General features: G+C 36.4%; 1 long non-coding RNA gene across 2 annotated transcripts in view; it reads left to right on the top strand.

The window, feature by feature from the left end:
- Positions 1-20164, top strand: part of LOC139355781 (uncharacterized) — a 58883-nt gene extending 38719 nt beyond the window's left edge. For both annotated transcript variants that reach the window (XR_011606826.1, XR_011606827.1), the window contains 4 exons: positions 14815-14944; positions 15252-15446; positions 16044-16179; positions 19231-20164. This is a non-coding gene — a long non-coding RNA (uncharacterized lncRNA). The remainder of the gene's footprint in view (positions 1-14814; positions 14945-15251; positions 15447-16043; positions 16180-19230) is intronic.
- Positions 20165-25489: the final 5325 nt, after the last annotated feature.

The following is a 25489-nucleotide window of genomic DNA, read 5'->3' as shown; positions in this document are numbered from 1 at the left end:
TTATAATTATATCTGTTGTGGTAACTTGTGATTAGTGATCTTGATGTTACTATTGTAATTGTCTTGAGGCAACCACACCATATAAGAAGGTAAAATAATTGATAAATAGTGTGTGTGTTCTGACTGCTCCACCAACCAGCTGACCACTCTGTCTCTCCTTGGGCCTTCCTATTCCATGAGACATAACAATATTAAAATTAGGCCTACTAATAACCTTACAGTGACCTCTAACTCTTCAAGTGCAAGGAAGAGTTGTACATCTCTCACTTTAGATCAAAAGCTAGAAATGATTGAGTTTAGTGAGGAAGACATGCTGAAAACAGAGTTGTGAATGCAAAGAAAAAGTTCTGAAGGAAATTAAAGGTGATACTCCAGTGAACACATGAATGATAAAGAAAGAGAATGAGCCTTATTACTTATATGGAGAAAGTTTTAGTTATCTGGATAGATGATCAAACCAGCCACAAAATTCCTTAAATCAAAGCCTAATCTAGAGCAAAGACCTAACTTTCTTTAATTATATGAAGGTTGAGAAACATGAGGAAAATACAGAAGAAAAGTTTGAAGCTTGCAGAGGTTAGTTCATGAGCTTTAAAAAACAAAGTTGTCTCCATAGCATAAAAGTGCCACATGAAGCAGCAGTTGCAGATGTAAAAGTGGCAGCAAGTTATCCAATAGATCTAGCTAAGATAATTGATGAAGGGGGCTACACTCAACAACAGATTTTCAAGACATTTTCAATTGTCTTCTATGTGAAGAAGATGCCACTAGGACTTTCATAGATAGTGAAGAGTCAATGCCTGTCTTCAAAGCTTCAAAAGACAGGCTGACTCTTTTGTTAGGGACTAATGCAGCTGGTGACAACAAGTTGAAGCCACTGGTCATTTGCCATTTTGAAAATCTTAGGGCCCTCAAGAATTATGCTACATCTACTCTGCCTGTGCTCTATAAATGGAACAACAGAGCCTGGATGACAGCACATCTATTAACAGCATGGTTACTAAACATTTGAAGCCTATGTTTGAAATAACTATTCTTATTATCAAGTCTGCTAGCACAATATCTATTCTGCAGACCATGCATCGAGTAACAATTTCAAGTTTCAAGACTTAATATTTAAGAAATAATTTTCATAAGGCAATCACTGCCATAAATAGTAACTCCTCCGATCTGAGCAAAGTAAGTGGAAAACCTTCTGGCAAGGATTTGCTGGTCTAGATACTATTAAGAATATCTGTGATTCATGGGAGGAGGTCAATATATCAACATTAACAGGATGACTTTGAGGGGTTCAAGACTTTAGTGGGGGAAGTAACTGCAGATGTGCTGGAAATAGGAAGGAAACTAGAATTAGAAGTAGAGCCTAAAGATGTGACTGAGTTGCTGCACTGTCATTATAAAGCTTAAATGGATGCGAAGTTGTTTCTTATGAATGAGCAAAGAAAGTGTTTCTTTGAGATAGACTCTACTCCTGGTGAAGACGCTGTGAACATTGTTGAAATGACATCAAAGATTTAGAACATTACACTAACTTAGTTCAAAAAGCAACAGCAGGGTTTGAGAAGATTGACTCTAATTTTGAAATAAATTCTACTGTTTGTCAAATGCTATCAAACAGCATCACATGCTACAAAGAAATCTTTTGTGAAAGGAAGGGTCAATGGATGAGGCAAACTCCATTGTTGTCTTACTTTAAGAAATTACCACAACCGCTTCAACCTTCGACAGCCTCCACCGTGATAAATAAGCAGTCACTAACATGAAGGAAAGACCCTCCACCAGCGAAATGATTATGACTCGTTAGAGACTCAGATTACCATAGTAATTTTTAGCCATAAAGGATTTTTTTAATTGAGATATGCACATTTTTTAGACATAATGCTCTTATACATTTATTAGACTACAATATAGTCTTTTAACTCTACTGGAAAATCAAAAAATGCATGTGACTGGATTGTTGCTATATTAGCTTTATTAGGGTGGTCTGTAACCAAACCTATAATATCTCCAAGGCATGCTCATTTATACATAATTGCATTAGTAATTGTTTTAATAACTTAAAGTAAATTAGTAAAATTAATTTGCTTAAATATAATGTATTTGGTTATTTAAATATCAGGATAAAATGGAATTATAGAGAATCCAAGTAGAAGAAATAAATTACTAAATAAAATTAATTAGATAATCTCCTGCTCCAACCAATATTAAGATGAAAAAATAAAAATTCCAAATTTACCTTAGGATTCATATGATATTTATCAAACTTGAATAACAGCAAAGAATATAAGTTTCTAACTGCATCATTTATAGATGGCATTAAAATTATAAGCAAAATACTACCATGTAAAATTAAAAAGTAGATAGAAGAATACTGATAGTTAAGTGTATTTCAATCCAAAATCTTAAGTATGGTTTTGCTTGTGGAAATTCCGTTTGTATAATCCACAAAATATTCAAAAAAAGGCACGTGACAAAATTCAACTACTTTTTTTAATCTTAAAAGAGCAAATTATGAAAATTTTTTTAATCTTAAAAGACAAATTATGAAAAATAGTTAGTGGTCCAGAGCGGTGACTCACACCTGTAATCACAGCACTTTGGGAGGTGTAGGTCGGCAGATCGCCTGAGGTCAGGAGTTCACGACCAGCCTGGCTAACATGGTGAAACTCCATTTCTACTAAAAATACAAAAAGTTAGTCGAGCGTGGTGGCACGGCTGTAATCCCAACTACTCGGGAAGCTGAGCAGGAGAATCACATAAACCCAGGAGGCGGAGGTTGCAGTGGGCCAAGCTCGCGCCATTGAACTCCAGCTTGGACAACAGGGGCAAAACTCCATCACAAAAAAAGAAAAAAGAAAAAGTTAGTGAAGTGACTCTTTCTGATAGTAAATATATCATAACAGTCAACTAAATACTATGGCACATTATAGTAATGATGCAGAAATAGACTGATAAATTGCAAACAGCAGTCTGAAAATCTAAGAAAACATGCATTTAATGTAAGATATTAATGAAATTTCATAAGATTTGTTTTAAAGGCATATTATTTTAAATCAGTCTTTTAGGCGATCGATTCCTATCATACATATACTACTATTACTAATTCTGAGCATATCAGGAAAGTTCAAAGCTGGATTACTATTTCACTCTCCTTGCTTCTGCACTCAATTTTCTATAGCCTACTCTTAATAGAGAAGCTTGTGTGGCAATTTAATAATACATGTGTTATCAAGTGAAACCTTTTTCAAATCCTTTCCCTGTCTTTCTATCCTTACTCAGTATAAAGGCCAAGTCTGAAAACACTGTTGTTTTTCTCCACCTCTGACCTCTTTCCTACCAGTCTTTCCCTTTGCTTCCTTCCATCTACTTTCACTGGTCTTGCCATCCCACAAACATGCCTGGTATGCTTCTGTCTCATGGATTTTGCTTTTTCTTTTCTGCAATTGTCTCCCTTCAGAGAGTTCCATGGCTTATTCCCTCCTCCTTCAGGTATCTGCATGACGCTGCCTTCTCAGATAAGCTTCCCCCTTTCACTATAACTAGAATGTCAGCTCCAAGAGGGAGCTTTTTTAAAAAATTTAATTGTATTCATTGCTATATCCTCAGTGTTTCCAAAGCCTAGCACAGAAGAGGTTCTCATGAAAGAATCTGTTAGTGCATATATGGAAAAATGACTGAATGAATTAATAAAATTGTGTTTGATTCCTTCAGCTTTACGTATTGATTCCTTCGACTCCTTTATCTTTGAAACCAAAATAGCTCAACGTATATAAACTAAATAATAATAATAATAATAAGGCTGGGTGCAGTGGCTCTTGCCTGTAACCCCAGCACTTTAGAAGGCTGAGGCAGGTGGATCACATGAGGTCAGGAGTTCAAGAACAGCTTGGCTAACATGATGAAACCCCGTCTCTACAAAAAGTACAAAAATTAGCTGGACATGGTGTCACATGCCTGTAATTCCAGCTATTTGGGAGGTTAAGGCAGGAGAATCGCTTGAACTTGGGCAGCAGAGGTTGCAGTGAGTAGAGATCGCGCCACTGCACTCCAGCCTGGATGACAGAGTGAACTTTTAATTTTATTATTATTATAATGTAATTTCAAACTGACATTTTAAAGTGAATAAAGCTGATTAGTCACTATTCTGGGGGGGCGGTTCAAGTTTATTTGTAAAAGCCTAACCCTGACATAATTCAATATTGTGACTTAATGGAAAGGATTACAATGAGTATAAATCAATTGTGGCTGATAAATTACTAAAAAGATAATAAAGGTTAATCAAGTTATCATCCCTCAACACTCTGCTCCCAGTAATATTTTCTCTCAAAAGGATAATCTTCCATCCCCAAGAAGGCTAGTAGTATGTCTTGGTTCAGGATTTCTTTCCCCAGAGTAGAAATTGCACATGGAAATCAACCCTGGATTTTCACAGTTGATGTTTTCTCTAGTTTTAACTAGATGAGTAAAGCTAGACATTTTTCCAAACCTTGTCATCCTTGTGTGGGGTGCTGAGAATGTGTTTCTCCTTGCCTATGACAGTGGTCCTCTTTCCTATTGCTTGGGGACATCACCAATCGTGTTTTTAATTTAATTCTAGATAATTTCTGTCTCAAGATTTAGAAAAGTATTTCGACCCCAGCCATGGGTGACTATCACCTTCCTCACTTGCCAGCTGTGACTCACTGCTGATTATTCTATTTCTTTCTTACTCCCTAATGAGTTAAAAACAGGTGTTTTCAATGCCTAAATGGCTAAATATACTGCCCTTTATTCAATCTACTTCTACATTATTTTCTGTCTGGGTCAGTCTGAACTGATTACAGTTGATGACATTAGTATTTAACCTATGATCTTCTAAGGATGGTAATTTATTTCTGGGAAGTACCTTCCTGCCCTGCTCCATTGTTTTCCAACCTTGATACCCCAATAGACACCCACACCTCCCTTGGTAAGCTAGAGAATAAAGTGTGTACTATAATCTTCAATTATTTGGTAAAAATTGTTCCTCATTTTGCAATTCTTGGCACTTCACTCCAGCAGAGTGACCATTCTGTTCTGTGTTACCCCAAGATTTCTGTAAATTGAGCTAAGATTAATTGCATACTGAGCAAGGCTCTTCAAAATTTCACCCTTGTTGTACACTGCAAAACAGAAATGGACAGTTATCTCAGATCTTTCTCGTGTAAAAGAAATGAGGTTAACAGCCAGTAGCAAAATCCTGTTTGAGGAATAGCAACTGCTGAGTCCATTGTTTTATCTGCTCAGGGAAAGCGTCTCCAACAAGCTTAGCATGCTGATAACGAGCCACTTCTCCTTTCTCAATTTCTGTACTTCAGCTTGCTGAAATACTTCCCTATAGCAGAAGGCTCTTGAACTTCCCTTCCTGAAACAAAGTAATTAGACAGCCATACACAGGATACTGGCATAAATTTAGTTGGTGTATTTGCCCACCCACCTGCACAATCCTAGGTGGGAAGAATTTTCACTTAATACATGCACGAATTAATCACAACATTTTCTGGCTTTTATGTTCCAATGACAGAAAGTCTATACACAGAAAAATCAGTGGTTTGTCTTCTAGATAAGCTGCCTGAGTGGTCAAGATATTCAGACAGAGGCACAGGGGACAAATCTTACATGAAATTGATTCCTCTGCCAATTGGAAAACAAAAGAGAAAATAAAAGACTTTTTTTTTCCTGGAAATAGAACATTTACAAAAATCTGTAGCAAACATAATTCATGGTGATCGCTTAGAATAAAAAACACGTTACATTTAAGAACATCAAAATCAGCAGTTCTATTCAACATCATTCTGGAGTTTATAGTCAGTGCAGTAAAGAGATTTTTGAAAGTTGTTGTAAAGGCAGAGTTTATTACAACATCCACAAGGGAAAAAAAAATTAGTTTCACCAAAGAAGGGCAAAATCTTTAGGGAGAATATTAAAAGTGTATTTAAAAATATGTAAAAATAGTGAAATAAATAAGAGATATAAGATGTTATAAATGGGAATATTTAAGATCATAATTATGACAACTATCACAAGATTAATTTATTATTTAATCTCAAGAGATTTTTAAATAAAACTTGAAAATATGATTTTTTTTTTTTTGAGACAAAGTCTCACTCTTGTCCCCCAGGCTGGAGTGCAATGGCATGATCTCGACTCACTGCAACCTCCGCCTCCCAGGTTCAATCGATTCTACCGCCTCAGCCTCCCGAGTAGCTGGGATTAGAGGTGTCTGTCACCACGCCCGGTTAATTTTTGTATTTTTAGTAGAGACAGGTTTCACCATGTTGGCCAGGCTTGTCTTGAACGTATATGGAAGGAGAAGTTTTCAAGGAAATATGGCTTGCGTTTAAAGAGTTAAAGAAAAAGATATTAAAAAAAAAGAAGTGGAGAAGGAATTATGAAATATAAGATGGAAGAAACAAGAGCAAGAAACCACTCATGAATTTCAGAACTTATGAAAAAGTTGTATTTAATAAAAATAACATATTGTGTCAGAATGAACAAATACATGAGCGAGGTAATATGAACAGCTTTTATGTGACAAAAGTGGTAATATGAATTTGTGTAGAAATAAGCTATTTTAAATGGCAATAAAAATATTGGTATTCATATGTAAAATGTTATATATTCCTACTTTTTGCTTTATATACACACAAATTTTCACTGAGCAAAGTAACAACTTTAAAAGACCATGGTGTTTTATAAGAACAAAAAAAGTATCTTCGGAGTAAAGAATGCTTATTCAAAAAGATATAAATAATATAAACCATAACATTTTAAAAAGCATAAAAAGAAGAAATGAATTTTTTTCCACATTAAAATTAAAAACCACAATAAACAAGGTAGAAATATAGGAAGAGGGGAATGTTTTAACCCAGCTTAATCAAACAACTCTTCTAAACCAAGAAAACAAACAGAAAAACAATCCACTAGAAATAGGGAAAAGATATGAAATGTAATTCACAGACAAAAATATCGAATGGCCAATAGCTCACAAAGTGTTGCTCAGCTTTAGTAATAATTGTAAAAATGCAAATTAAAACAAGCATTTGATATACTTACATTAATCTAACTTAAAAATTAAAGGAAGGAAAAACACGAATGTTTTTGTTGTCTCATATTATGATAAATATAAAAAAAAGAGCGTGGTCTAAAGCAAATATGGCAAATGCCTCTTTAATTTTGATGCTGAATACACACACACGTACACACATATTTTGATGTATCTTTCTAACTGATAGAGCCTGAAGGACATATTAAGATCATTTTATTTTTTTGCATCAGTGAGACATGATATAAAATATATATTCTTCAAGTTCCTTTTCTCAAAATTACTGGTTCTCTAATAGTCAATTGAAAGACTTTGAACACGAACTTTTGTGTGTTGATTCATGTTAATGATTCTTTCTGGACTTGATACTAAAGGACATATGTATTTTCTCTGATTAATATTAAACTCCTTACATGGTTACTGCAAAGTACAGTCAGCTCTCCCTATCTGTGGGTTCTGCATCTATGTATTCAGCCAACTATGGATTGAAAATATTTAGGAAAAAAAAAATTTACCAAGTTCCAAAAAGTGAAACTTGAATTTGTTGCACACCAAGTACTGAGTTTATGTGAATAGAATGATGTGTAGGCATTGCATTAGGTATTATAAGTATATGGGAGAATGTGCATAGGTTATATGCAAATACTATGCCATTTTATATCAGGGACTTGAGCATCACAGGATTTTGATTTCCTGAGGTTCTGAAACCAATTCCCATAAATGCCAAGGGAGGACTGTACTATGAAATCCGGAGATTATGTTGTTAATTAGCAGCTCATTAACATTCATGTGCTTATTCAAGTCCTTGATCAGGTCAGTGCTTACTTCTTTAATTGCTTCAGAAAAGATTAGTGATCTTTCACTGTGATCTCATTTATCTATCTGAACAAAGCACTTCGTTTATAGAGAGATACAATCTCTTTTAAAAGCAAAAATTGCTCCAGAGAAATTTAATCAGGAAAAGAAAAAAAAACAAAACCTTCATTCAAGACCATTGTAGTAGGCAAGAGGCAAGAACTCAGTCTGAAATTAACTCGTCTGAAACAAAGGACTGAAGTTTTAAGAGCTGGAGTGGGAGATGGGGGTCTTGGGGCCACCTGTGTTTGCTAATTGACTTTACCCAAGGGAAAAGTAAATTTTCTCCTGTCTTCATGACAAGTAGTTTTACAGCTTGGAGAAAGGCGCCCACCTAAGTTAGGCTCCTATTTGCCTGCAGAAACTGGGCTACCTTCCTTGATAACAACATCTCAAAGGCATGGCTCCCAGGTCCTTGAGAAAGACAATTCTGGCTTGTAAAACTGTCCAGTAGTTTTTGAAAAGTTTTATATCTCAAAATGACAGAGAAACAATTTACACTTACCAGTATTTTAATGTAAATGATTGAAGGTCTTCTTCAGAAGCAGAGAGAAGCTTTGTCTAAAGTTTAGTCATGCTGAGGGAAGTGCCTCTGCCGTCTTGGTCCTTTTCCTTCCATTGCATGGGATTTGTGCAGTCGTCCTATGAAAGCTTCATGCATTTCAAACACCACTGTACACTGATGTTTTGATTTGGACGTTTCATAAGTATATCAGCCTTACAATGTCCAAAATCAAATTTCCTTCAAAGGGCCAGAAACTTTTATCTGCACACCCTGTTCCTCGCCCCACAACACACACCTGATAGATGTATTCTTGGTATCTAATAAAGTTTTAACACCAGGTAAGTACTCGTGATTACTTGTTAAATACAACAATTAAGGGGGTGGGGAGGGCAGATCTTTTAGGTACAACCTTAGGAGAGAAAGGAATTATCTGCTTATGCCTGCATTTATCCTCTGTCTTCTATCCTTCAATAGACATGGACACACAGATCACGAAGAGACATGAAATCTAGATTTTAGTCTCTGTTTGGAGTTGACAATATTTGTCTTAAAATTTTAGAAAGATATAATGTGTTTAAATAAGCACTGATACTCTCTAAATGTTTCCCAAGCCTGCCTCACTAATCCTTAATTGACTTTTCATAAGTTACTTTTATACAAAATTATCACATAGCCACAATATGGATAGGTTACTATTCTTAAACCAGACAGGTTCAACACCTCTGTCTTCAGAATTCTGCAGACTAAGGGAAAGGAAAACAAACTGTTAAACCTTAAGAAATGTAAAAAGATCATTTTATACCAATTCCTCAGGGCAGGAATTGCTTCTATTTCTACATTTACATAACTAAGGAATTTTTATTTATTTATTTTTTCCACTAGTAAAGAGAATATTCCCTAAATGACCTGGTAACTCCATCTGTAGGCAGAAAAGAGGTTGACACCATTGCTTCTAAAGTCCAAAAGCAACAAAGACTCAATGACATTTAAAAATTCTCAGTGTCCTGTACTTATTCCAATATCTAAAATCTTATCTTGTAAAATAATCCTTCAGTCTTCATGTTTGTCTTTTCCCTTGACCCTTCGGGAATAAATTCGTTAGTTCATCTGCAATCTGTTTATACTATGTCTGTTTCTCTCATCATCAGTGATGATCTTGACATCACACCTAGATGTGATCGTTTTGATGAGAATAATATATAGCTGGATGTTGAAACATCCAAAGCAATTGTAGTGGACATCAGTTATTCTTATCAGTCAAGCATACATTTCAAATACATTTGGCAAAGTAGGATCTCTTTTTCTTTGGGGAACTAATTCTCCTCACACTATGGTCCAGGTACAATTATTAACTGTCAGGCTAATAACACCTCCACCTCCCACTCTTGAAACTAGAGATGTGTGTTTCTATCTTGTTAGGATAACACATTCACAGAAGCCAGTAGGAGGCAAGCCAGTTTGTAAGCAGCATGGTGTCTCAATGAGACTCTCTCCGTGAGTTCCTGATTGAGATCCTTCCTGTTCCTCTTCTTCCAAGTGCCTGGTTTATGTTTTTCTTAGATTTTGCAAGTTTCTAACTATGATATAGTGAACTGTTGACTCTAATTCTTTACCTCTTCCTTCATCTACATGCATGCCATAGATTCATGTTGGACAGAATGTACGTCCCTTTGTCTCAACCATGATCTGAGACACAGGAATTGCTTTGATCAAATGAGAATTCTTCTAAGCTGTGAACTTAGGAAGCATTTTTCCAGTGATTCCCCTTGTCATTTGGCACTTTTGCTATTAGAATAATAAACTTAGTGTTTTTTTTGTTTCTTTTTTTTGAGCTGAAGTCTCACTCTGTTGCCCAGGCTGGGCTGCAGTAGTGGGATCATGGCTCACTGCAGCCTAGTGCTCCTGAGATCAAGTGATCCGCCTCAGCCTCCCTGGTTATGTTTAATTTTTTTTTTTTAATTTTACTTTTGAAATGTTCCTTCCTGCACAATGAAACATATAGATAATATATTCAAAAAGAAAATTCACCAATTTCATCCTCTATGAAATAAATAACTATTAAAAATAGTTACTTCATTTAGAATAATGATCTCCAATCTCATCCAAGTCACTGTGAATGCCGTTAATTCATTCCTTTTTATATGTTCTCACTGACATGTGGGAGCTAAGCACTGAGGACGCAAAGGCATTAAGAATGATGTAATGGGTTCTGGGGACTTGCGGGGAGGGATGGGAGTGGGGCAAGGGATAAAAGACCACAAATAGCGTGGATTTCAGTGTATAGTTCTCGGTTGATGGGTGCACTGAAATCTCACAAATTATCACTAAATAAATTAGGAATGTAACCAAACAACACCTGTACCCCAATAACCTATGGAAAAATAAAAAAGAAAGATACCTATACTGATCACTGCCAGAAATATCAAAAATTCTGATATTGTACCTGTTGATATGTATTTGATTTAGTACTTAAAAAAATAGAAAAGTAAACAATAAAACTACTTTTTTTTTTCCTCTTGATTTACTGTCTTGGTGAATGACTCACTATCTTTGTAATGTGCAAGTCAGAAACGTGGGTTTAAATTTGTCTCCTCCTTCTTCATCACCCCTTACTTTCAAACATTCATCAAGCCCCCTACATATGTATATATGTTCACACACACACACACACACACACATTTTTCAGGTTTATACTATATCTCTCCTTCCCACTTGCCACTTTCGTAGAAGGCAGTTTTTCTATCTACCATGAATCAAGACCAGAGCCCTTTAATTTGTCTGCCTATCTACTGTCTTACTCTCTTCTATTTACCATCTACTATCCTACGTCTACAAGCAGCAGTACCACTATTTTCCTCTCCATTATCATCTCTTGGCTACACCATCCATTGTGTACATTAAACCCCAGAAATGCTGAATTTGTCTTAGTTTCTCAATACACTGGACTCTCTATTTTGTCTTGAGGACTTGTGATAGCAATTCTCTCCTATGCAAATATTTCTCAGACCTACCTCATTCCCCTATTTTACTTCACTGCTGCCTAGATGTCAACTTTTAGGCTAGATGTCACTTCTAGTTAGTGTTCATGGTTCCACAGGAGCCTCTCAAATGCTCACCTATTACTTTTCCCTTTTCCAGTATGGCCAAATTGTAATTTTCTTTTGGAAGTGCCCGTTCAAACCTTTTGTTCATTTTTTTATTTCACATTGTCTATTTTACATGGATGTATAGGAGTGTTTAAAAATATATTCCAAATGTGAGCTGTTTATTAATTATGTGTGATAAAAAATATTTCCCCCCACTCTGTGATCCATTTTTGTTCCCCTTAGTAGTATTTTTTGATGAACATAAGATGCACATTTTAATGTAGTCCAATTTATCATTTTCCATTGTTAGTTCACCTTGTTTCCAGTTTAAGAAATATGTCTCTGTCTTAACATCATGATGAAATTTCTGCATGTGCCTCTCGATATATCACTTTTTTTTGTTGTTAGAGAAAAACCTAAATTTATCCCCCCATCATGATGATCCTACCAAAAGCATTTTATGATGCCAACTTTGTAATCATTAAATTCTTCCTGGATAGTGATTCTCCAACTTTGGTGTAGATCAGAGTCACCTGGAGTGTTCGTTAAAGAATAGATTGCAGGTCTCCACCCTCAGAGTTTCTGATTTGTTAGATCCAGAGTACAGCCCGCTAGTTTATATTACTAAGTCTGCACACAATGCTGATGTTGCTTATTTGGGGTCACTACTTTGAAGACCACTTCTTTATAGGAAATGCATCACCAAATTTCAAGCTCACATCTGTGAAGTTTTCTTCTCTCTTATACCTTGATCCTTCAATTCTTTCCTGCCATTTTAACTTTCTTAAATTTCCAAACAGGAATGTGTGTGTGTGTGTGTGTGTGTGTGTGTGTGTGTGTGTGTGTATTAAAGAGAGAGATACATTGTCCAAAGATCCTAGTTCTTAATAAGGGGGACTGTTTGCTTCAGAAGAATCTAGACTACCATAGTCAGCATGAAGCTTTAGTTTTAATATGTAATAATAAAGGTATCAAAATTAGGTAATTAGATAAATAAATTAATCGGCATACGGCACACTAGTTAATATCTTTCGGATTTTTGTGAGAGGAGAGCCTATCCTTCCTCATGTCTCTCTAACATGGATGTTGTAAACTTAATTACCACTTAATGAGTCAGCTATGGCACATAATTTTGAATCAGCTCTGTCCCTTATTCATTGTGATTAAGACAGTTCTATTCCGAGAAATACCAATTTACCATCAATATTTTCTTTTTACTTTTCATCATTTTAACTTAGAAATTTATTTCTCAGAGACTATATTCTGCAAGTTCCCCTGGGTGATCACACAGCTGAATCTCTGATGTTTTCCTCATGGCCTTTCCCTGATTGCTTTTCACATTTAGAAATTAGTCTATGTCCCGTAGATTACTCTCTTTGGTCTTCATTTGAATTTTGACTTCATTTGAATTCTGGACAAGGGTATGTATCTACTTCCTATTTTTTTTGTTGTTGTTGTTTTGGGTTAAATCTCTTTTTTGAGTACATTTGTGAATATCAAATCCAAGTCCCTTCTACTTTTAGATAACTTGCCTAATTGCTTGACTCATCTTTGCCTTCAATCAAGCTGAGCACTTCCCTAGACTTCACAGAGTGACAGTACAAGAATATTTATTATCATAAAGAATCTACCTTAATTCCAGATATGCACTTTTTGAGTCTTGAAGCCTGTAATTAAGACTCAAAAAATCTACGCTTTTTTGTTTTTAAAATTCCAAAATCTTTCTATGAAGTAATTAGTACTTAAAGAAGCTTGAGTGTCCCTGTTGTGAATATTGTTGAAAGTGTAAAATCTGTATCATCTTAATTGGAATGGGATTTTATCAGTACTTTTCCACACAATTGCATACCCCCCCGCTTTTTTTTTTAATGAGGACAATAGTCCTATGACTTATGTTTATCAAGAATACTTTTAGTTTCTCATTATATTAGTTGCAAAGTATAAAAGAAGTCTTAGAAAATAAACTTTATCAAATTCAAATTGTTTATATACCATTAAGCAGTATTTTTCTAAATAGACTGCTTCTAAAATTTAAAAAATATATATTATTAATGATGACTACATAGGATTTTTTATAGTATGGAAGATTGCTAGTCTTAGAAATGCGCAATTTATAAACTAAGACATAATCAAGCAATCAATGTAATCAAGTTCTCTGATATTAAATATTCGATGTATATCTTTTTCAATCATCTATTCTAAAAGGTAATTTTTAAGTTTCTAGTTTAGGAAGCCATTGTGCTAGGTGCTGTGGGGAATCAAAAGATGAACAAGAAGCTTTCTTTCCTTCTAGAAGTTTAAAGTCTAGTAAACAAGGCCACATAGAAAAAAAAAATAGTAAATTTTTATCACAGACCTAACACACACTACAATTCAAATAAATATCAAAACTTCTGAACCTTAAACAATACCTTTTAAGATCAGAGGCATTAGAAAGATAAGATGTATAATTTTGAATTATTAAAAAAGAGGGTTGATTATTACTGGTACAAGCCCAAGTATTACTCCAATCTTCCCCATGAGAAAACCAAATAGTAGATGATGATTTTGAAATTAATAAGATAACCATTCCTTAACATCCAGTAGTACCAAATATATGTTGTTTACTGCTATTCCAACAGGAGGTAAGTTCTTTATTGGAATAGACCTATGTATTGCATTCTTTACCATTCTTGTGGATACAGATAGTCAATGTATTTTCATCTTCACCTGGAAAGACAGACAATACACAGGGACACTGATGCCTCCAGGATATTCTGAGGGCCCAAATTAGTTTTTACAAATATTAAAAAGCAAACCTTTTGGATGTTGATTTCCTAAGAATCTACCTTGATGCAGTATATAGATGATTTACTTCTCTGGTGAGAGAATAACAAGCCTCCAGAGAGGATAGAATTTACTTGTTACAACAATTAGCTTCAAATGAACACAAAGCCTCAAAAGAAAAAGTTCAATTATGTCAAAAACAAACAAGATATTTAAGTCATCTAATATCAAAGAAAGGCCTTTTAATCAATCCAGATGGATTAAAATGAGTATTGGCCTTCTCTACCCCCAAAACTAAGAAATAACTGAGAATTTTTAGAGTTAGTAGGATAGTACAGAAACATGATTCCAAATTTATAGTTAAAACTTGAGACTTACTATACTCTTTTCGAACAAGATTATCCAAACCCTTTGGAATGAGCAGAGGAAAATCAGTTAGCACAAGAAGAAATTAAAAAGACTTATACTTGATACTTGCCGCAGTGTTAATACACCCAAATTACAACATTTTACTTTTATTTTTTGCTCGTAAAAATCAGGGAGATGCCTTTGATGTTCTGACTCAAAAACATGGAGATTAAAATAGACTTGTAGATACTACAGTCAATAACTGGGCCCTGTGGATAAAGGATTGACACCTAGCATGAGAGGAACAAAAGCTACTGCCCGGTAAGTAGGAGCAACTGAAGAAATGGTGGTGTTGATCTCCCCTCACTCTCTTCATGGCACATTCTGTGGAAGTACTTCTAAACTCTCACCACATTCGAAATTGTTCAGTTAGTATAATAGCGTCTCATAAATTTTTTCTTCTCTCTGGTCCCCACGTTATAATCTCCAGAAGTAATCATCTAAATTCTGCCACTCTTCTGGCTCTGGCTTCAGATGAAACACCACATGATTGTACGATCTTAACCAACCAGCTTCTTTCTCCTAGAATAGACCTGAAATGCCTGTTACTAATGCTGATGTTATTTAGTTTACAGATGGATCTCACTTAAAGGACGAATCTGGAATTTATTGTGCAAGTTATGCTATAACATCTTTGACTGAAGAAATAAAAACTGCCTATCTTCCAAGAGTGACCTTGCCTCCAATGAGCTGAGTTAATAGCATGAATTAGGGTCTATCAATCGGCAAAAGTAGTAACTGTTAATATTTATACAGAGACCAGGTATGCTTTCACAGTAGCTTATGACTTTGGAATGCTGTGGAAACAAAGATAGTTTTTAACCTCTTCTAGTCAGTCCATAAAAGTTGGACATTTTGTTTTAGAATTATTGGAAGTCATACTATGGCCACAATCATTAGCTATTATCAAGTATCCAAGCCAAAGCCAGACACTCCAGAAAGCCAGAGAATTAAATTCAAAGAGAGTATATCAAAAGGGCTGCTGTAAATGTATTTAAAGAAGAAAATCAACCCATCTTAGCTTTTAAGGAAGCACTCAATTTTGATATAAAATTAGCACAATCTGCAGTTCCAGAAACAATAAGAAAACTGAGAAACAAAACCAGGTACTTAATCTCCTGAGACTGGGCTATGATACGGAACAAATGCTCTACTCATACTTCCAATCAAATCACAGTCATCTTTCTCGGTATGTGTTTTAACTCAATGAAGCCCTGATAAGATGATTGCTTGGGAAAAGTAGTGTTATTAGAAACCTTCTCCTATCCTTGCTAATAAGGTAAATGATTGCTACCATATCTGCCTTAAACATAACCCCTGGAAACTTTACATAATTCTTAAGGTTGTTTTCTTTCACCAGATATACTTTCAAGGTACAGCAATTACATTTTATCCAGCTACTGCCATCACAAGGATACCCATATGCTCTAGTATTGGTTTGTATGTTTTGTCACTGGGCAGAAGCATTTCCATGCAGAAGAGTAATAACCTTAGCAGTAAGTGGCATTCTTTTATATAATATTATTCCAACCTGTGGTGTTTCTCTATTACTGAAGAGTGACAAAGGTACGCATTTTACTGGACAAATAATCTAGTCAGTATCCAAAATCTGGCTAATTCTCCAAAATTTTCACTGGCCTTACTCCCCCTAGACATCTACATTAGTGAAACACACAAAATAATCAAAACTCAAAATTAACTGAGGTTTTAAAAATTCTTTGGCCAATAGCTCTCCCATTGGTTTTGGTTATTTTAAAATCACCTCCTTTTGATAAATACTGACTGTACCCATTTGAAATTATAACAGACAGACCTGTGAAATTGCTCCCCCAAATTGTGAATCTATGATATTAAAAAGAAATATGTTGTATTACTGCAATTTCCTTATGAGATAGCTAACTAAAAACTGTAATTTAGTAAAAGACTCTTCCACATGGACTCCCAAGAGATGGAATACTCAAGGACCATGGACTTCAACCGGGAGATTTTGTCAATTAGAAATAGAACTGAAAACAAAACAAAAAACAAACAAACAAACAAAAAACTCTCCGATCAAGGTGGAAGGAATATTACCAGGTGCTTTTAGCCAAATCTTTTGCTACTAAGTGTAAAAGAATGGATTCCTGACTGGACGCGGTGGCTTACACCTGTAATCCCAGCACTCTGGGAGGCCGAGGTGGTTGGATCAGCTGAGGTCGGGAGTTCAAGACCAGCCTGACCAACATGGAGAAACCCCATCTCTACTAAAAATACAAAATTGGCTGGGCATGGTAGCACACCACTGTGATCCCAGCTACTCAGGAGGCTGAGGTAGGAGAATTGCTTGAATCCGGGAGACAGAGGTTGAGGTGAGCCGAGATCATGCCATTGTGCTCCAGCCTGGCCAACAAGAGGGAAATTCCAGCTGGAAAAAAAAAAAAAAGAAAAGAAAAGAAAAAGAATTGATTCCTGAATACACATCACCTATTTAAGAAAGCTGCTTTGTCAATTTGAACTTCATCTCCAACTAGTGATCTATAATTAAAATTCTTCACAGCCAGCAAGAACAAGAACAATATGCCATCTGAGGTTATTAGCTTTCCTAAGAAAGTGGACCAGGCCTATCTCATAAGAAATATGTAATATTGATAATCATTAATATAGGGGGAAGGTCTTTTATAAGTTTGTACAAAATCTTATTTCTTTTTTCTTTTCTTGGTCCCTAGTTCTTGTATTTTGTTTCTGCTATCACTAGCTGTTGTTCATAAAGCAGACCTTTTCTTACAATAGGCTCAGGACTATGCCAATGGATTACAGAAAAATAACTGTGAGATATTCAGCTTCATATCCCTTCCCTAAGGTACTGGCATACCATGGTGGGTATCTCTACTCCAAGGACATGATTGGATAGAATATCAGAAATATCTCTAAGCTTCTCACAAACAGTAATTGGTGCTTGACACTAGCATGACTAAGGATAATGTGCATCTGCCAGGTCCCGAGGACCAGATCCAGATCATGCTGTAGTCTGAGGAGAGTGGATAGGTGAGCATAAAGAACACTCGGGGGGCTGTAGGTAGGTGAAAGATGATTGTATTCAGCAGCAGCTCTTATCAACAGCTTTCTCACACTGTCCACCTTTATCTCAGCTGTCTGCTCAGACTCTGCCGCTCCTCCCACCCTCATGCCTGCAGCTGCATGGTGGGCTCTCCCCTGCCTTCAGGATTAGCAGCTTAACTCTTTCTCTCTCTGCGTATGAGCGAACCAAGCTGAGTCCAGGATCCCCCCTGTTCGACTGCAAGAGAGACACCTTTGGCTCTCTCGCTCTGTTTCTCTGCGCGAGAGCACAATGACCATGTCAAGCCAAGTTGAGCCAAGCCAAGTCCCAAGAGACCCCCCCCACCACACCCCACCCAGTACAGTGTTAGCAGGGTAATTATACATTTTACAGAAAATAGTGGCTCAGAGTCAAGTATGAACTTATGCAAACAGGTTATGTAACAAGTGGAAGTGTGCACCTGCACACCAAACTCACTGAGTCACACAAGCCTGGATATCCGCCTCAGCCTATTCCTCGACCAAAGCACATCCAGGTATGTTACAGCATCACTGACCTATTAACAAGACTTTACTAAGTCAAAGGGCATGGGAAGAGCTTTTTGGTGAAATAAACCAGTTTGTTAGCTTTCACACAGGTTTTTCACCAGTTGAAATTGCAACTCAGTTTTGGGATAGTATTAACACAAATCCGGGATGATTTTATCTGGCATACCCCACCTTTTGGTTAGTTTTGTCATCTCGTCCCTTTATGTTGGGAACAAAACTATTACACCAAAGATACAGAGCCCAATAGCACCAATGAGACAGATACTCAAAGAACGGTGTATCCACACCATTGTAATACAAAGTGCTGTTTGACAGGCCACTGAATGGGTACAGCAAACTAGTATTAAATGGCCAGCTCCAAATGAAATCTCTTGGTGGTGTGGCATCAATCTATGACCACAATTACCCCCAACACGGTTAAGATGGTGGTTTTTAGGTTATGCCCGGGTATAAGGATTAATAGTTCACATACTTTCAAAGTTCACACATCTTCCTCATTCCCAATCTGATTGGGTTGGTTCTGTGTATCACTGGTAGGATCATTTACTTTCCATCTTTTTGCTACAATAGGGTATTGAGGATGTCATTTGGCATGTAGAGGCCCTTATACAAAAAAGAACGTAAATGATAGTTCATGAATATCTTGTTATAAAAGAATGAAGTTACGTTTATGAGAAAGGCTATATTACAAAACTGGGGCTTTAGACATATTCACTGCAGCCCAAGGAGGAACGTGCACTATTTCAAACACTGAGTGTTGTGTCTATATCCCAAATGAATCGGATAGCATTATCAATTAATGACTAATACGAAACCTAAAAAGCTGTCCTTTCAGATCCAACACCTTCTCTAAATGCTTGGCTAAGCAACTGTTTTGAATATTGGAGAGCCTGGTGGCAAAAGCTGTTATTTGTTCTAGAAATTATAATCATTTATGTTTTGTTCTGTTTTTGTTTTCACAGATGTTGCAGGATTTGTTTGCAATGGAGCCAACACGGAATTGAAAAAGGTTAAAATAATGATCACTTAAAAAATTGCATTAACTGAAATCCAGTTATGTATCTTAACTCAGATCACAAAGTCACTCCACTCATGTTGCTTTAAATTTGGTCTATACCTCATCAGCTTTGTAGCCTGACAAATTCTTCCTGTTGTGGGATATGACATTCTAGAAATGAGCCTTCCTAGTGGCCTGTGGATATGAGACTATGAGTGGATACGAGACTGTGAGTGGATATGAGACTGTGAGTGGATATGAGACTGCGAGTGGATATGAGACGACTATGAGTGGATGTGAGACTATGAGTGAATATGAGACTGTGCTTCCATATATTAAAAGAGCCAAACCATTTGAATTAATCTGCAATGCTTTCTTTGAAATGCCTTGATGAAATGTGGGAAATGTAAAATTAAATAATTCAAACTTAAAATAATTTAAACTTAATGCTGTTGAAACTTTAAATTATCGTGAGCCTTGAAGGAATGTGGCTATACAGCCCATGTCATGTGGCATGCAACTGAAACCTCATTTTTTGTTTCCTCGAAGGTAAGACTTTCTCAAATTACTACTCTTCCTCCCAGAGTAATAATCTTTGAAATGTGGCAATCTGAAACCAACCAAATTGCTGTGGCATATGACCTGTCCAGTGTAAAACATATAACCCTGCTGGAACTTTTCATCTTTGTCTACATAAGTAAAACCTTAATTTCTCCACTTTGCAAATGCTGACCCCATTTGATTGGAGACCTTACTTTCCCAGGTGGCCATCTTCGTAATTTCTACTTGAGTAAACGCTATATACTTAATCATACTGTTGAAATATCATTATTTAAGATTGATAGGCTTTTCCACTTGCTCTGGTTTTAGCATTTAAAACATATCTGCAGAATAATGTGAGTCTTCTACACTATCTACTGAGCTACTGGAGTTCCATATTGAGGTTTGAGATGTTGGCACGGTTCCATTGTTTGTGTGTCCTTTCCTCTGATCCTTCCCCGGAGGTGGGCTCTCCAGATGCGCAGTGGCCTGCCAGCACTGGGGAGTGGCCTCATGTGCCATGTGCATGCTGAAGTTGTGCACATGCTTATTTGAGGTATTTTTTTCCTTACCAGTCGAATGTTCCTAGGAGAAGATCATATACCAGGAAACTCTGCCCGTTCTGTCTCTTAGTGAGCATGTTTGGGCCCACTTGCCCAACCCATGAGATCTTATTGGGAAGCTGCCGATCACCCGCTTCAGGTGTTTTCTATCTATTGGGAGACTGCCTTTTCCTGGTGCCGGCTGCAACCAATTATTATTTCATTAGAGAGACAATTTAACAACTGCCTGACCGTCACCTGATGGTCGTCTGACATCCCTGTCCTGCCCTGTTCCTGACTTCCTAACTACCTAGTCTACCACCACCACCACATCTGTCTAGTTCCAAAACATTCACATCACTTGAAAAATAAATCCTGGACCCAGTAAGTAGTTACTCCTCAACCCTCACTCTCCCCATATTGACACCAACACTTGTGTTTCATCTGCTTTTTCATAAATTTACAAAATTAGTAAAACGATTAAAATTTCCAGATCTATTTTTTATTTATATAATTGAGATTGTATACACATGTCATAGTACAGTAGTGAAGAATAAATAAAATAGTGTTTGTAGGACACCTAGCACAACAACTAGTGCATAGTAGACCCCGTGTAAAAGGCATTATTCTCTCATCACACCCCTTCACATATATTTATTATTGTACATTGAACAGAAGAAGCAATTCCCTGCAGTACACTGATTTGTAACTCTTTTGCTTAAAAACATCTTACCGTTATATGTTACCAGAAATGGGTCTGGATCCAGACCCCAAGAAGGCGTTCTTGAATCCTATATAAGAATGAATTCAGGGCGAGCCCATAGAGTAAAGTGAAAGCAGGTTTATTAAGAAAATAAAGGAATAAAAGAGTGGCTACTCCATAGGCAGAGTAGCCCCGATGAGGGCTGCTAGTTTCCTATTTTTATGGTTATTTCTTGATATGCTAAACAAGAAGTGGAATATTTATGCCTCTCCATTTTAGACCATTAGAGTAACTTCCTGACATTGCTATGGCATTTGTAAACTATCCTGGTGCTGGTGGGAGTGTAGCAGTGAGGATAACCAGAGGTCACTGTCATTGCCATCTTGGTTTTGGTGGGTTTTGGCTAGCTTCTTTACTGCAACATGTTTTATCAGCAAGCTCTTTATGATCTGTGTCTTGTGCCAACCTCTGGTCTCATCCTGTGACTAAGAATGCCTTAACCTTGGAATGTAGCCCAATAGGTCTCAACCTTATTTTACCAAGCCACTGTTTAAGATGGAGGTGCTCTGGTTCAAACACCTCTGACATTCATATAAAGTTTGTGGCTTAGTATGTAAATTATCCTTCAAATCTCTTTGAAGTATGAAAAGGAGGAAGAAGGGCAAAGAGGACGGGAATGGGAAAGAGGGAGACAGTGGAAAGCAGAGAAGACAATTTTATTTTTCTAACATTCACAGAAAAGTTCAGAACACAGAGTAAGTGAATATTCAGCACAAGAGCCAGGTGGCAACCTGATTTCCCTGACTTTCAGCTCATCCTTCTTTCCACTTGGTTACACTGCTTTAAATGAGTTCTAGGCAAAAAGATCTCTAAAATATGAAAGAATGCTGAAAAGGTGATTCATTGTGGGGGCAAGTGAGAGGAGTAAAATTTCCTAAAGGACAGCCTCTCAGTCATTGGAAAGTCACATTCTAAAGTCATTCCTGCACAGCAGGGGGATTCTTCAGGCTTTTCATTTACTTATAAATGAAAGCATGAAAATCAGAATGAGTAGAGAAAAGCTGCAAAGTTTGAATGCATTGTGAACACTAAGGCCATGAAAACCAAGCTTCTAAGAAGGGAGATTATTGAAAAGATGTCAGGGAACCAAATCATACTAAAGTAAAAACTAACTAACTAACTAAAACCCTATAACTGTGACTAAAAATCAAATTGAAATATAAAAAGTGTATGTGTGTGTGCGCATGCATGTGAGAGCTGTCATGAAAGAGGGCATTGTATTTACATCTTCACAGAAAGAACAAACCAAGAAAAAGCTACTTTTATCTACTCTCTCTTTCTCTCTCTCTCTGTCTGTCTGTCTCTCTCTCTCTCCTTAACTTTCACAATTTTAGCTAGTGAATAGTACATATTAGTAATGTCCACCTGAAAGAAAGAACTAAAGCAAATGCCTTCAGGTAAAAAGTACACTTGGACCAAATTTATGAATTGTAACCCTGAAAACACACTTCCAAACCAAATATGGCAGATGCTCCTAGTTGGGGTGGTTACAGCAGATTTTTAAGGACAAAATGAAGAGGTATAAAAAGGCAGTCTCAGCCTGTTCGAATAAAAGTACCATTGGTTAACAGAAACTAGCTAAGGGATGATTGGCTAAAGTCTACAGTGCTTGTTGAAATAGTCATTTTCAGTTTGTGAATAACTTAGTTCCTGGAATTCTTTACATAAGCAGAAGGGGTTCAGGAATTTCAAAGGAGTAACTGTGGCCTCATGTCCACTGCCTTTTGGCCATTGTAATTTAGTTAGCCGCTGTCTGATTTTGTCCTAAGAGTAAAGGAAAGCACAGATATACTTCTCTAAAGTGATTTATACATCTTCTTGAAAAGCCAAAAATAAGCATAAACTGCAAACTAAATTGTGAGTATGAATATTTAAAAATAACTAGTATGGTAATATTTTAATAAATCAAAATTAATGTACATATATTTACTACCTTGAACCCTTTTGATAATGAGATGGTGATATATATAAATGTACTTTTAAAGAGTTATTCTACTACTTTATGAGTTGTATTAATCCCAGATATCATCTAAAATGTAATTTTTTAAAAAAATAATAATTTTTGATACATAAATAATACTGTATCAGGGCAATAAATGCATCAGCATATATTTGCCAAATAAAACTTAAGTTTTGAAGTTTAAAGCAAAACTCTCTGGAAACTTTATTTATCAACTTACTATTCTTTCATTTTTATTCGGGAAAATAATTTTTCATTACTCATGGTCTCCCAAATGTATCAATTTTCCTTCCAAAGCTTTATTACACTACTAAAATACCCAAACTCTATTTAATATGTCAAAAAAATCATTAAGGCTTCATTAGCAGGAGAAAGGTGGGTGATTTTCTTTATTGTGTCAATTTTATTCTGAAATAAGACTAGAAAAATTAATGTCATATTATCAATGGTTACATAAAAAAAGATCCTGTTTCTGACAGTCAGGCTAGACTCCCCCCACTGTCTCATTTTATACTTATCTTAGTATGAATTAGTGCCCTGGACATAAAGGAAGGGCACTGGTTCAGCTATTAAGAGATGATCACATTGTCACACTGAATAACAACATGAGCAGTAAGTACTTAGAGTCTTCAGGATAAAAGTGAGGACTTAGCTCTGATTTTTCCTGATCTTGCCCAAATTCCTATCTAAGGGTGTGGGGAGTCAGGCCCTAAGAACCACAAATTCTCCTCAGATAGGATTTATTTAACCCTATTTATCATGACTTTCTTTCCAATCTGACTGGAGCATAGCATTACGTAACAAAGAAGAAAATCAAAATATTTTACTCCAAAACCTGTTTCTTGCTCTATTTTGAAATGGCCCTGTAATGCCATCCTTTGTGAGGGGGTGAGGGGAGAATGGGAATTTATATCTGTAATGAATTTATACTAACATAGCTAGATCTTTTTCTTCCAGGCCCTCCCAATCCTGAAGAGATTAACTGAGAGTCCAGCACCTTTTATAGGTCTGAATAGGAAACATTTGTCATCTGTTGTCCCTAAGGTCAGCCACTATGAGAATTCTAAAGAACGTTGGTCTCCACAATCTTTTATTTTAACCTGAAGCTTTTCTTTCTATTGATCTCAGGTCTTTTAGATAAGCCAGCCAATTGTCAACCAGAAAATTTTTAAATTTACCTATACCATGGAAGCCCCTCTCAACCATTCCAGTTGTCCCACCTTTCTCAACCAAACCAATATACATCTTACATGTTCATTTGATTGATTGATTGATGTCTCATATCTCCCAAAAATGTATAAAATCAGGCTGTGCCCTAACCATCTTGGGCTCATATTCTCAGGATCTCCTGAGGGCTGTGTCATGGGCCATGGTCACTAATATTGGCTCAGAATAAATCTCTTCAAATATTTTACAGAGTTTTACTCTTTTTGTCAACAGAAGTCTTATTTATTATCTTCTTTGTCTGAATGTAGAGCATATGCAGTCAAGTATACCTTCCATGCAATATACTAGGTGTGTGATCTTGGCTAACTTAGAAATCTTGCTGTGTCACACCAGCTGGATTGCAATCACTGCAGCCTAGAACTTCTGGGCTCAAGGGGTTCTCCTGTCTCAGCCTCCTGAGTAGCTGGGATTTCAGGCCCATGCCACCATGCCCAGTTTTTTTTTTTTTTTTTTTTTAATTTTTTGTAGAGATGGAGGTGTCTTGTTTCCTTGCCCAAGTTAGTCTCAAATTCCTGGCTTTAAGCAATCCTACTGCCTCAGCTCCCCTAAGCACTGGGGTTACAGACATGAGTCACTGTGCCTGACTATAGTATCTTGAAAATGTGATCACTTCCCTTTTACTCTAAAATCATGTGATTCTTCATTAACTAAGTATTGATGTCTATTCGCTAAGAAAATGATTTTGTTATATTTTCCCTCAAACTTTAAGATTATTTGAAATATTTATGCCGTGTAATAGTAGGAGCTCTGAGAAGAGAGGGGGCAAGTGATATCACTGGCTATGTAGCAAGATCCAGAGGAATCCTTCAAACAATGAGGGATGTGAAGACTGTGTTGCCGTGAGAAGGACAACTTAGAAAGATCTGCACGTCGAAGCTCCTAATTATAACCTAACCTAATTATGCAGTACTCATCATCAATACATTTACATTTTTATATTTTCATATTCTTTTCAGTCAAGAGCATTTCTTCAATTTTACCTATAGAAACAGGAAAAAAAATTTCAATACTACATCTTTTTTAAAATAACATGCTCATAGCCGGGCGCAGTGGCTCACGCCTGTAGTCCCAACACTTTGGTAGTCTGAGGAGGGTGGATCACAAGGTCAGGAGTTCGAGACCAGCCTGACCAACACGGTGAAACACCGTCTCTATTAAAAATACAGAAGCAGAAGTTATATGCTACATAACT

Source organism: Macaca nemestrina, chromosome 8 (genome assembly GCF_043159975.1).
Source record: "Macaca nemestrina isolate mMacNem1 chromosome 8, mMacNem.hap1, whole genome shotgun sequence".
Taxonomy (NCBI): domain Eukaryota; kingdom Metazoa; phylum Chordata; class Mammalia; order Primates; family Cercopithecidae; genus Macaca; species Macaca nemestrina.
Note: the sequence above shows the minus strand (reverse complement) of the source record. Positions and strands in the feature narration are given on the sequence as shown.